This window comes from Schistocerca americana, chromosome 5 (assembly GCF_021461395.2).
Source record: "Schistocerca americana isolate TAMUIC-IGC-003095 chromosome 5, iqSchAmer2.1, whole genome shotgun sequence".
NCBI classification, from domain to species: Eukaryota; Metazoa; Arthropoda; class Insecta; order Orthoptera; family Acrididae; genus Schistocerca; species Schistocerca americana.
The window spans coordinates 637957321-637969424 of NC_060123.1; the positions used below are offsets into that span (position 1 = coordinate 637957321).

The 12104-nt window shown below is 42.6% G+C and overlaps 1 protein-coding gene and 1 pseudogene across 1 annotated transcript in view; both read right to left on the reverse strand.

Annotated features, from left to right (window-relative positions):
• LOC124616600 (breast cancer anti-estrogen resistance protein 3 homolog) overlaps window positions 1-12104 on the reverse strand; it is a 1084307-nt gene that overhangs the window by 606530 nt on the left and 465673 nt on the right. The window lies entirely within an intron of this gene.
• On the reverse strand, window positions 1776-1893 carry LOC124617334 (annotated as a pseudogene).

Here is a 12104-nt window from a genome sequence, read left to right on the forward strand (position 1 = left end):
AACTTTGTTACAACGACGGAATCCAAGAGTCCAAAGTACCAAAACGGAACGCAAGAGGCATAACATGTGGTACTTGTGTAAAACAAATAGGAGGCACGTACGTCTGGATGTCACTTCCTTACACGTTGCTGTTTCAAACGGACAATACACAACGATACAGACACTAATTTGAATATAGCGAACAGACACATCAGTGACCGGACGGACAGTTCAAATTTTTGTGGAAATGGGACATGAGGGAGATTTGAATCCGGGCCTCCTCCTTAACATGCCAACACCTTAAGCACACGACCACGACGCCATGGTCAGTCAAAGTACTCGATGTTGCACACGTTGTACCGTTCGCTGTTTTTTTTTTTTTTTGCTTGTTTTCCACAGTTCAGTACACGCTTTTCCTGTTTTCATACTTCAATCTGAAACATTCTCTTAGAAAAATTAAGAATGACAATGCTGGTAAACCTCTAACGTTATTTGATTTTCAAACAGCTGAGCAAAACTGAACGTAGTCAGACATTTCTCTCTTTACTTATTCTGATCAACACTAAACTGACACACAATATTTTTTTTTTAGCGCAACGCAATCTGACTTTCAATAATCCCTACAAAAGAATACCCCTAACTAACAATAACCTATACCTCTCATGAATCACTTATCTCACAAAAATCATCGTTACTCGAACTACTGCAATACAGCGAGCGCCAATGCTGCCAGGTACATGAAAGATTCTAACTATTGAATTCACTAACTACTGATAGGCATAGTTAGAAAATGAAAGATTTTGATAGAGAATAAACAATGTATTTACCTTAATAGTGTTCATCAAATATATATCAGTTCGTGACATCCAGTCTTACAAATTTCCTTTTTCTGACGGACACGGGTCCAGATCGTCCGCTCTCAAAATTCTGCCATCTCTCTCCCCACATCCACCACTGCTAGCGGCTCACCTCCAACTGCACTACGCTACGCGCTGTTCACATGCAACTGCCCAACACCACAATAGCGAATATTCCAAAAATGCAAACCAGCCACAGATTGTACACAGCACAGTCAGTGATTTTCATACAGAGCGCTACGTGGCGTTACCAACATAAAAACCTAAACAGCCTACTTACAAATTGTGTTCAGTTTTTGACGGACTATCCAATGGGCCATCTTACCTTTAAATCTGAGGGGGGGGGGGCGGTGCGAAGAGGAGTTTCCCTTGTTAGTATGTTGTGCAGGACGGCACACTTATGGGTTTTCGAGAAGGAAACCATATCCAGAAACGCATGGCTTGGGCCCTGGAGACTGCCAAAGTGTGAGATGGATGTGTGTTCCACATCGCATCAATAAATCCAACATGAGTAGCGCATCACGTTGTCAACATACAAACTGACTTCCAACTGCGTACCTCCTGCGTCAATGCAGAGCCTACATCATCAGTGCTGACCCTCACGCCCATGAGTTATTACCAGCGGTTGAGTTTGAAGTATTTCAACCGCTCCGTGGACTCGAGCAATAAGGTCCTCTGCTGACGTTACAGGTGTGCCATATGCCATACTCTTCATACTAAAAAAAACTAAACTCCTCCCGCACAGGCCATGAAGGCCCAAGGGTACCGACTGGCCGCCGTGTCATCCTCAGACCACAGGCGTCACTGGATGCGGATACGGAGGGACAGGTGTTCAGCACACCGCTCTCCCTGCTGTATGTCAGTTTACGAGATGGGAGCCGCTACTTCTCAATCAAGTGGCTCCTCAGTTTGCCTCACAAGGGCTGAGTGCACCCCGCTTGCCAACAGCGCTCGGCAGACCGGATGGTCACCCATCCATGTATTAGCCTAGCCCGACAGCACTTAACTCCGGTGATCTGACGGGAACCGGTGTTACCACTGCGGCAAGGCCGTTGGCATTCTTCACATTACCCCACAGAAAATAGCCGAGAGGTGTTAGAACTGGCGACCATGTTGTTCTTGGAACTGGTCCACCTTTGCCAATCCATCGACTGAAATACGTGACGTTGAGGTGATTCTGCACATCGAAATCAACGTGTGCTGGAGCTCCGTCGTGCTGCAGCCACAGGTGCATCTTAACTTGCAGTGACACTACGTCCAATGGGGTACGTAAAACATCTCCAATAAATGTGAAGCAGAGCGGTCCTGTTAGTATGTTTGACAGTAGATATGACCCAATGATATCGTCACCAATTATCCCAGGCCGACACTCTCGTGGTGATTTTAAATCATCTGAGGAGGCGTATTTTCGTCTGCCCAAACATGCATGTTGTGCATATTTAATATCCCGTCTCTAGTAAATGTGCATTCAGCTGTGAATAGCATGAGGGTCGGGAATTGTGGCTGGAGTATGCAGTGTCGTAAATACCACTGCACAAACTACTGAGTGATCAAAAAGTCAGTATACATTTGAAAACTGAATAAATCACGGAATAATGTAGATCGAGAGGTACAAATTGACACACAAGCGTGTAATGGTATGGGGTTTTATTAGAACCAAAAAAATACAAAAGTTCAAAAAATGTCGGACAGATGGCGCTTCATCTGATCAGAATAGCAATAATTAGCATAACAAAGTAAGAAAAAGCAAAGATGATGTTCTTTACAGGAAATGCTCAATATGTACACCATCATTCCTCAACAATAGCTGTAGTCGAGGAATAATGTTGTGAACAGTACTGAAAGCATGTCCGGTGTTATGGTGAGGCGTTGGCGTCGCATGTTGTCTTTCAGCATCCCTAGAGATGTCGGTCGATCACGATACACTTGCGACTTCAGATAACCCCAAAGTCAATAATCGCACGGACTGAGGTCTGGGGACCTGGGAGGCCAAGCATGACGTATTCATGTTTTACAAGGGAGGGTATTTTTAACTTGCATAATCTTCCCTGTGGTAGAACCAAATGTTGCCAGGTGAGATTTTCAGGAAACATTTGGTACCCTGTGTTGCAAATTACCTGTCTGCACCATACATGTTACCAGACAGTTTGAAAGGTTCACAGAAGTTGAACGTCTTTCCTGAAATACCGGAGAAGTTTCCCCTGCAATTGCGCGTCTAAATTTCGCATCAGTCGAGACCTACGCTATACCCCACAGGCTGCGAACCACCACGATAGTGCCTTACCGTACTTCGATCAGTTGGTTAAAGCATATTTCACAGACATCTTCAGGCAGAAAAGTTGGAAATGAACCCCTGTTCACTCCGCTGACCTCACCATTCCATACTTTTTCCTATGTGCCCTCACACGCGCCACACTGGTAGGAACAGACTTATCAAACGCGTCTTTACAGTGTTTGCTACTACGAGAGCTGAGCATGAAATCGTACAGAGACTGAGACAAAACATAGTTTGACGTTGCACGATTTGTAACCGAGTTGGTGGTCGTCATTTTCCACATACATTGTAAGGTATTATTCCTTCTCAAAGCTGTGGCGGCAACCGATCGCATAGGTGGACTCCTTCGGAAGAATGGTTTCAGAAATTTGTTTAACAGTCAACGCAAGATAAAAGACTTCTCCCGACCTACAATGGACGTTCCTGATCGCCTCCACTCTGCCGGAGTCTATAAAGTGAAGTGTAGTTGTGGCGCAGTACATATCGACGAACTGGAAGGATAATACACTGAAGAGTCAAAGAAACTGGCACATCTGCCTAATATCGTGTAGGGTCCCAGTGAGCATGCAGAAGTGCTGCAACACGACGTGGCATGGATTCGACTAATGTCTGAAGTAGAGCTGGAGGGAACTGACACCAGGAATACTGCAGGGATGTCCATAAATCCGTAAGAGGGAGGGGGGATGTCGTCTGAACAGCACATTGCAAGTCATCCCAGATATGCTCAATAATGTTCATGTCTGGGGTGTTCGGTGGCCAGCGGAAGTGCTTAAACTCAGAAGAGTGTTCGTGGAGCCACCCTGTAGCAATTCCGGTCGTGTGGGGTGCCGCATTATCCTGCTGGAATCGCCCAAGTTCGTCGGAATGCACAATCGACATGAATGGATGCAGGTGATCAGAGAGGATGCTTACGTACGTGTCACCTGTCAGAGTCGTTTCTAGGCATAACAGGGGTCCCATATCACTCTAACTGCACACGCCCCACACCATTACAGAGCCTCCACCAGCTTGAACAGTCCCCTGTTGACATGCAGGGTCCATGGATTCATGAGGTTGTCTCCACACATGTACACGTCGATCCGCTCGACACAATTTGAAACGAGACTCGTCCGACGAGGCAATATGTTTCCAGTCATCAACAGTCCAATGTCGGTTTTGACGGGACCATGCGAGGCGTAAATTTTTGTGTCGTGCAGTCATAAAGGTTACACGAGTGCGCCTTCGGCTCCAAAAGCCCATATCGATGACGTTTCGCTGAATGGTTCTCTAGCTGACACTTTTTGATGGTCCAGCACAGAAATCTGCACCAATTTGCCGACAGGTTGCACTTCTGTCGCGTTCAACGATTCTCCCGCAGGATCCTTTTTCGGCCGCAGCGATGTCGGAGATTTGGCGGTTTACTGGATTCCTGATATTCACGGTACACTCTTGAAATCGTCGTACGGGAAAATCCCCACTTCATCGCCACCTCGGAGAAGCTTTGTCTCATCGCTGGTGCGCCGACTATAAACACTACGTTCAAACTCACTTCAGACTTGATAGTCTGCCATTGTATCATCAGTAACCGATCTAAGAACGGCGCCAGACACACACTTGTATTATATAGGCGTTTCCGACCGCAGCGCCGTATTCTGCCTGGTTACATATCTCTGTATTTGAATACGCATGCCTGTACCAGCTTCTTTGGCGCTTCAGTGTAGAAGAAAATGTTAAACAGCATGATCGCCATAGACATTGAAGACAAAGGTAAAATCAGCGGTAGTACAGCAGCAGCAAAAACGTGACCAGACTATGTATTTTGAGTGCATTAGCGTGCTAGACAGAGAAAGTAATATTTATAGAAGGAATGTCCGTGAAGCAGTCGAAATGTACAATGTGCACCGTGTCAGTAGCGATGACGGCTAAGGTTTCCGTCTTCGCTGCTTCCCGCTACAACGGAAGTAAACATCCAATGACTGCGAACGAGGAAGTTAAACAGCTACCAGGAAACAACCCAAGACGAGCAAGTTAAAAAACAACTACCAGGAAACAACCGAAGCGGCACAACAACAACAACAGTATTTTTGATTCACCCTCTCTGACAGGATCTGCTTTCAGTATTTACTCAACGTCCTCCAATAGCAACGGAAGATTTTTACCCAGTAACTTCACTTCTCCGGGAAACGCTGGGAGAAAAAACCTTTCATAAAATGGATAGAAAAACAAGAAAAATTGCGTTTGTTCAACGCAGAACCGCACATCATTATGTTTAGCAAACGAGGCCAAAGAATAACTTCAACCAGAAAATGATTGTTACATTATGTTTAACCATTTAGCTACACCTATTTTTTGCAATGTTTCACAGACCTCTTGATTACCCTGTAGTCTGAAGAACCTTACTGGCATTTGCAATCAAATAAAAACACTACACCACTATCTCCACAGGAATTTGAGTAACACTAAGCAGAAAGTGAAACAGCTTTCACGGCGAAGAAAATAACACAAAGCCGAACTTTTCCGATATTATGCGGAAATAAATAGGTTTCCCCGTATTTACAAGCTCATTTAAACGCATTCTGCAGACCTAGGTTGTAAATTGCCGTGCTAAGAAAAATACTGCGAATGATGAGGGCATAGTTCGATTTTAGACCGTGTAAATTAGGAAACTGTCAAAGTTTTGTCTTGTAAGAACGTAGTATTCACGGCATTATTCTTGGAGAATCTGGTAGTCTGTGGCTATTATAGTTCTTAAAAAAGTGCTTGACAATTTTACTTCCCCTTTTTTTGGACGAAAGCTTCTCAGGTGATGTACTTCTCTAAATTGCAATTCCTTGAATATTACGCTAAAGCAGCGTTTTTAAGACTGAGATAAACAAATTATTTATACTTGTTTTGTAAATAAACTCGCCTTTCCTTGCTGCAAATGAATTTATTTTTCCCAGACGCGCTTCGCCTTTTTATTGCTCTAAGGCATCAGTGGGGTCTATACGGACACCATTTTGTTATTTTTAGATCATCAAACCGTTCACGTCGCAATTTTTTATGTAAATAAGTAATTATTTACAGTTTGCTGTTTTGTCTCATCTGGTCAGGAGATCGCATTACCACTTTATTACCGACACTTAAACATAATTTTATATTCCGAACTTTTTCACACTGTGCACCATGTTTCTCCTTATTTTTTGTGGTGTACTATTATACTATTATATTTTTGATTCAGTTTAAATTCTCATCGGACTGTAGTCGGTTTTCATCGATATTGTTTGCCAGTTCGTCATGATTTTTTTCAAGAACACAGTTTAAAAGCGTCGAAGACAGCCATATCCTTGTCTGACGCCCGTTTTGTATTCAAAGGAAACTGAGAGACGTCCTACAAACTTTATCTTGGAATTTGTATCCGTCAGAATGGCTCTAATTAATGACAGCAATTTAAGGTAAACTTAGAACTCATTAAGGATGTTTAACAGTACTCCAAGGTCTACTGAATCGAAAATTTTTCTTGAAGTCCATAATGACTGACACGTGCTGTTTAGGCATTCGACTATGGTATCTCCAAAGATGGTTTTGTGGTAATGGATCTGTTCGGCTCTTGAGCGAAGTTTCCTGAAGCCCCCTCGGTATTTTCGTATTTCACGCTCCGCTTGGGTTTCTAAAGAAATTAGTATAATTATATTAATTTTCATATATTATTGTTATTATTATCTAAACCATAGGCATCCGTAGCATGTTAAAAGTTTAACTCGAGAGTGAGGGAAGGGAGGAGCAACGAAGTGTGAGCCCTCCTTTGAATCGAACGCTTTTTCGACGCTTGCTCTACGACATACTAAATTTTGAAGCTAATAATTTTGTTTTCATAGCTGTCTGTATTGAACACCAGTGTAATATACAGTCCAACTTCAGGATAAAGCATTAAAAACCCGAGCGAAGGTTGGGATCTTTCGATGTGACACGACTAAATCGGAAGGGGAAAAGCAGTCAGCGGGGAATTGTGAGTTTTGAACGCCGCGCTATGCGGCGCCGCTAAGTAAGATATAATACCACGAGGGGGGAAGAAATTCCAGCCTGGGAAGCAAGAGACCAGGAATTGCCTCAGCGCGATTTATGAGGGAAACGTGACGTAGCGCGAAAGCGGGAGGAGGTGGGACCACCCTCTGTAACGCAGAGGGGCTACAGAGAGCAGAGGAGGAGAAATGAGAGAACACTGCAAAGCGGGGGACGATTCACCAAAACTGCTGACTTTTGGGAAAACATGAGGCCCGCCGCTCGTGTTTTTGCAGTCAGTCTGTGAAAGTCAGAGGCAGCGAATTGTCCTGTAGCACCATTTCTCTCCAGCCTGGATTCACCGCTTATCGCGAGCGGTCATCTTACCACTAGGCTATCTAAGCATACTTCACGGCCAGACACAAACTTACATATGTCATCAGTCATGGGTCTACAAACTGCACTCGTTGATCTATTATGTATTATTCCAGTAGAGGGGGGCGGGGATATTATAATTGAAACTTGCTTGCCCTGTGTCGGCGTATAAGCGGATAAATACGATATTGCATTGTCTGTATTGCTCACAACCACGATGCAATGTTCCTTTGGCCATGCACGCAGTTTCACTGTCGTCATTCCATTATATACAGCTGACGGATGTCCGTATTCGAAACTGCTAACAAATTTCATGTAATAAAAAATGGTTTTTGATTTAAAAATATAAGGAAAGTTCAAGCTATATACAAAGTAGATGTAAGGAAAATACAACAGATAGTGAGAACTGTCGGTTGCAACTCATACTCTATCCAATGTAAAGATGAGTGATACATTTATCAGTGCCAATGGCATTGAGGAACAGCTGAAATCGCAAGAAACAAACAAAGCTCGAAGTCCCAGTGAAATCCCTGTCAGATTGTTCACTAAATTTGTGGATGATTTAGGTCCTCTTTTACCACAATGTACAGTACATCTCTCGAACAAAAAGCTGTGCCCAGCAGTTGCAAGAAAATACAGGACACATCCGTCTGCAAGAAGAGCGGCAGAAGTGATCCGTAAAACTACTGTCCAATATCTTCTACATCCATCTGCAGGAGAATCTTACAACGTATTCTGCGATCAAACGTAATGAGGTGTTTCTAACATATTGACCTTCCCCATGCCCACCAGAATGTTTTCCGAGAACATTGGATACATGAAATGTACTACAGCGATCATTACTAACGAAAGTATAATCATAAAACGAAATTATTGGCCGGACTGAGAATTTCGTGGTAGCATGTTACCTTGAATGGACACTCATGGACAGAAGTAAAAGCAGTTGCAGGCACACCTCATGGAAGTATAGCGGGACGCTTGCTGATAATATATAAAACGACCCGGTGGATGGTATAAACACTAACCTCAAACTTTTCGTAAATGCTGTAGTTATCTGTAATGAAGTACTGTCTGAAAAAACCCTCACTAATATCCAGTCATACCTTAATAAGATTTCGAAGCTTTCGAAAGATTGGAAACTTAGTTTAGATATATCGAGAAGTAAAATTGTGCACTTCAGAAAACGAAAAAAAAAAAAATTAGCGTTAACGAGTCACAGTTAGAATCATTCAGTTCATACAAATTACCGAAGTGTATGAGACCAGTATCACGTGGGATTAATGGAAGACACTCAAGGTATACGGATAAGAATAGCACGATCGATCACAGGTTTATTTTGACAAATGAGATGGCATAGTGCTGACAGACGCCTGAATAATTCTTTAAATAAAAAGAAATTTTTAAGATACAATGTTTTTATATCCGACTGCAAAGTATAAAATAATTTTTTCTAGCTCTGTACAGATTCCTAAGCCAATACAGATATTTCTGAAAATTTGTGAATGTTAGATTTTAATAACTATGAAAATACTTGTAAGATTTATAACGAAAAACGTGGGGTGCATGCAACAGATATTAGTTAGGAGGTGAACTATTCATGCATTAATTGCGTATTGCATCGGTTCCCAGTTTCTCGTAAAAATCTTATAAGTATTTTCACAGTTATTAAAAATACACAACAACAAATTTTCAGAACTATTTGTATGGCGCTAGGAATCTGTATGAGGATAGGAGAAAAAATTTGTACTTTTTGGGTCGATATAAAAACGAGTTACATTAATAAGTTATTTTTATTTGAATAAGTATTTTCTGCTTTTAAGTTTCGCGAACATGAAATTTTTCAATCGATTTCAAACATCTTGATGAGATTACAAGAGAGACTTCACTTGAGTCAACCAATATATTGCTTCCCACTATGTACATCTCCTGAAAAGATCTGAAGGTAAAACTTACTAACATTCGAGCTCATGTGGAGATTTACCAGCAATTGTTCTTCCTGCAAACCATTCGAACAGGAAAAGGGGGAACCAGCACTAGTACACGAAGTATTATCCCAACCCAGACCAGCCAAGACAGCTAGTTAATACTGCACTATCATCCAGTTCTGAGATATGTTGAAAGTTTCGGGTGTCTAGATCATTGGGAAGTTGGTTTAAAATAAACTGCAAAATCCGTACGGCACCTACATTGGTAGAAATTACTTCAGGCGTTACGGAGGTGCACGTGCAAATCGAACGACCTCTCCCAGAAACTTTCTGCAGCAGGTAATTTATGCACATTGTGTCTGTAGGGGCCATGACGCAATCTGCAAAGCACAGCTATCGTGCAGGAACTCCAACCGGACAGGCCGTTCTCTTCGTCATGCTTCTTTGTCACGTAGTTTTCGTCCCCACCCGTCCCCTGCGGGTAGGCGGTTCTTACCCCCACACTACTGCTCTGTCATCCAGTTCTGGAGTACGTTTAAAAATTCGAGTCTCTAGTTCATCGGGAAGTTAGTTTACAATCAGTTGCAAAATTCGTACCAAAAAAGACGAAGTAAATATTCCATAATTCGAGCCAAGAAGAGCTGCCAGCATGGCTAACTTAGAAGTAGATATCCTTGGTGCAGCAGAGCGGCCTAAATCAATTAAGAAAGGCTAGGGCTCTGTTCCACATTTTATACCGGTCAGATTCATTTCAGAGTATGCTGATACAATAGCTCCATACTTAGCAGTCACATACAACAGCTAGCTCGTCGACAGATCTGTCCCTAAAGGCTGAAAAGTTGCGCAAGCCACATCAGTGCCCAAGAAAGGAAATAGGAGTAATCTGCTGCATTACAGGTCTACATCGGTAACTTCTATATGTAGTAGGATTTTGCAACATATACAATGTTCGAACGTTATGGATTATCTCGAAGAAAACGACTTATTAACTAACAGTCAACACTGATACAGAAAATATCGTTCTTGTGAAACTCAAGTAGCTCGTTATTCTCATGATGTAATTAATGCTATCGACACAGGATGTCAAACTGATTCTGTATTTTTAGATTTCCAGCAGGCTTTTGACACCGTTCCTGACAAGCGAATTTTAATCAAATTGCGTGCCTATAGAGTATCGTCTCACTTGTGCGACTGGATTCGTGGTTTCCTGTCAGAAAGGTCACAGTTCGTAGGAACTGTCGGAAAGTCATAGAGAAAAACAGAAGTAATATCTGGCGTTCCCCAAGGAAGTGTTTTAGGCCCTCTTCTGTTCCTGATCCACATGAACGATTTAGGAGACAATCCGAGCAGGCCACTCTGATTGTTTGCAGATGTCGTCATTTACCATCAGGTGATAAAAAAATTGAAAACTGATTTAGATATCTGTATGGTGCAGAAAGTGGCAGTTGTCCCTAAATAATAAAGATTTTGAGTCATCCACATGAATACTAAAAGGAAACCGCTAAAATTTAGTTACAGGATAAAACACACAAATCAAAATGCCGTAAATTCAACTAAATACATGAGGATTGGAATTACGAATAACTTAAATTGGAATAATCAAATAGGTAATTTTGTGGTGAAAACAAACCAAAGACTGTGATTTACTGACAGAACATTTAGAAAACGCAACAGACTCGTATCAGATAGGATTGACGAAGGACACCGAAAAGGTTCAAAGAAAGGTAGCTGGTTCTGTGTTTTCGCCAAATAGGGAAGAGAGTGCCACGGGTGTGATACGCGAATTTTGGTGGCAATCTTAAAGATTGCAAAGGCGGTTTTCGTCGCGGAGGGACCTTCTCATGAAATTTCAATCACGAACTTTATCCCCAGAATGAGAAAATACGTTTTTGGCGCACACGCGAATTGAACAGTAAGAACCCAGAATGTGGAGTAAAACTGGAAGTTCCCTCTGCCATACGCTTGCATAGTACAAGGGTAAATGCAGATGAAGATGGAGAGGTAGACTGGAACAGTGTAACGTTAGGAGTATGCGAGCGAGTTATTCGTCTACCTAGGACTCGTACTTGAGGAGAGCTGAATTTGCTAGCTAGGCTGGGTGCTAGTCGGCGGATCGCGGACGCCACACTGCCTCCCCAGGGAGCTCATGTGCAGAAACAAGGAGCGTATCTGCTAGTAAACCTTTCGGGATGTGAGGTCGTGGTCCCAGAAACTCTTCCGTTCCTGACGTTTCGTCCAGGACGGCGTTGGACATCCTCAGAGGCGCTCCTCCGCTGAGTCTTGCCGACGGCAAATCGCATGTGATAGTTGACACCACTTTGTAAAAAGAGTGCCAAAAGACGCTTCTGACACGCAGCTATAGCTAACTGTTTAAACAATATCAACGACAATCTGTTCGTCATTTATCATGAGTGCTTTTGTACAAGAATACTGGCTTATGTATTTATGGGCGAACCTACAGGGTGTTTCAAAAATGACCGGTATATTTGAAACGGCAATAAAAACTAAACGAGCAGCGATAGAAATACACCGTTTGTTGCAATATGCTTGGGACAACAGTACATTTTCAGGCGGACAAACTTTCGAAATTACAGTAGTTACAATTTTCAACAACAGATGGCGCTGCAAGTGATGTGAAAGATACAGAAGACAACGCAGTCTGTGGGTGAGCCATTCTGTACGTCGTCTTTCTGCTGCAAGCGTGTGCTGTTCACAACGTGCAAGTGTGCTGTG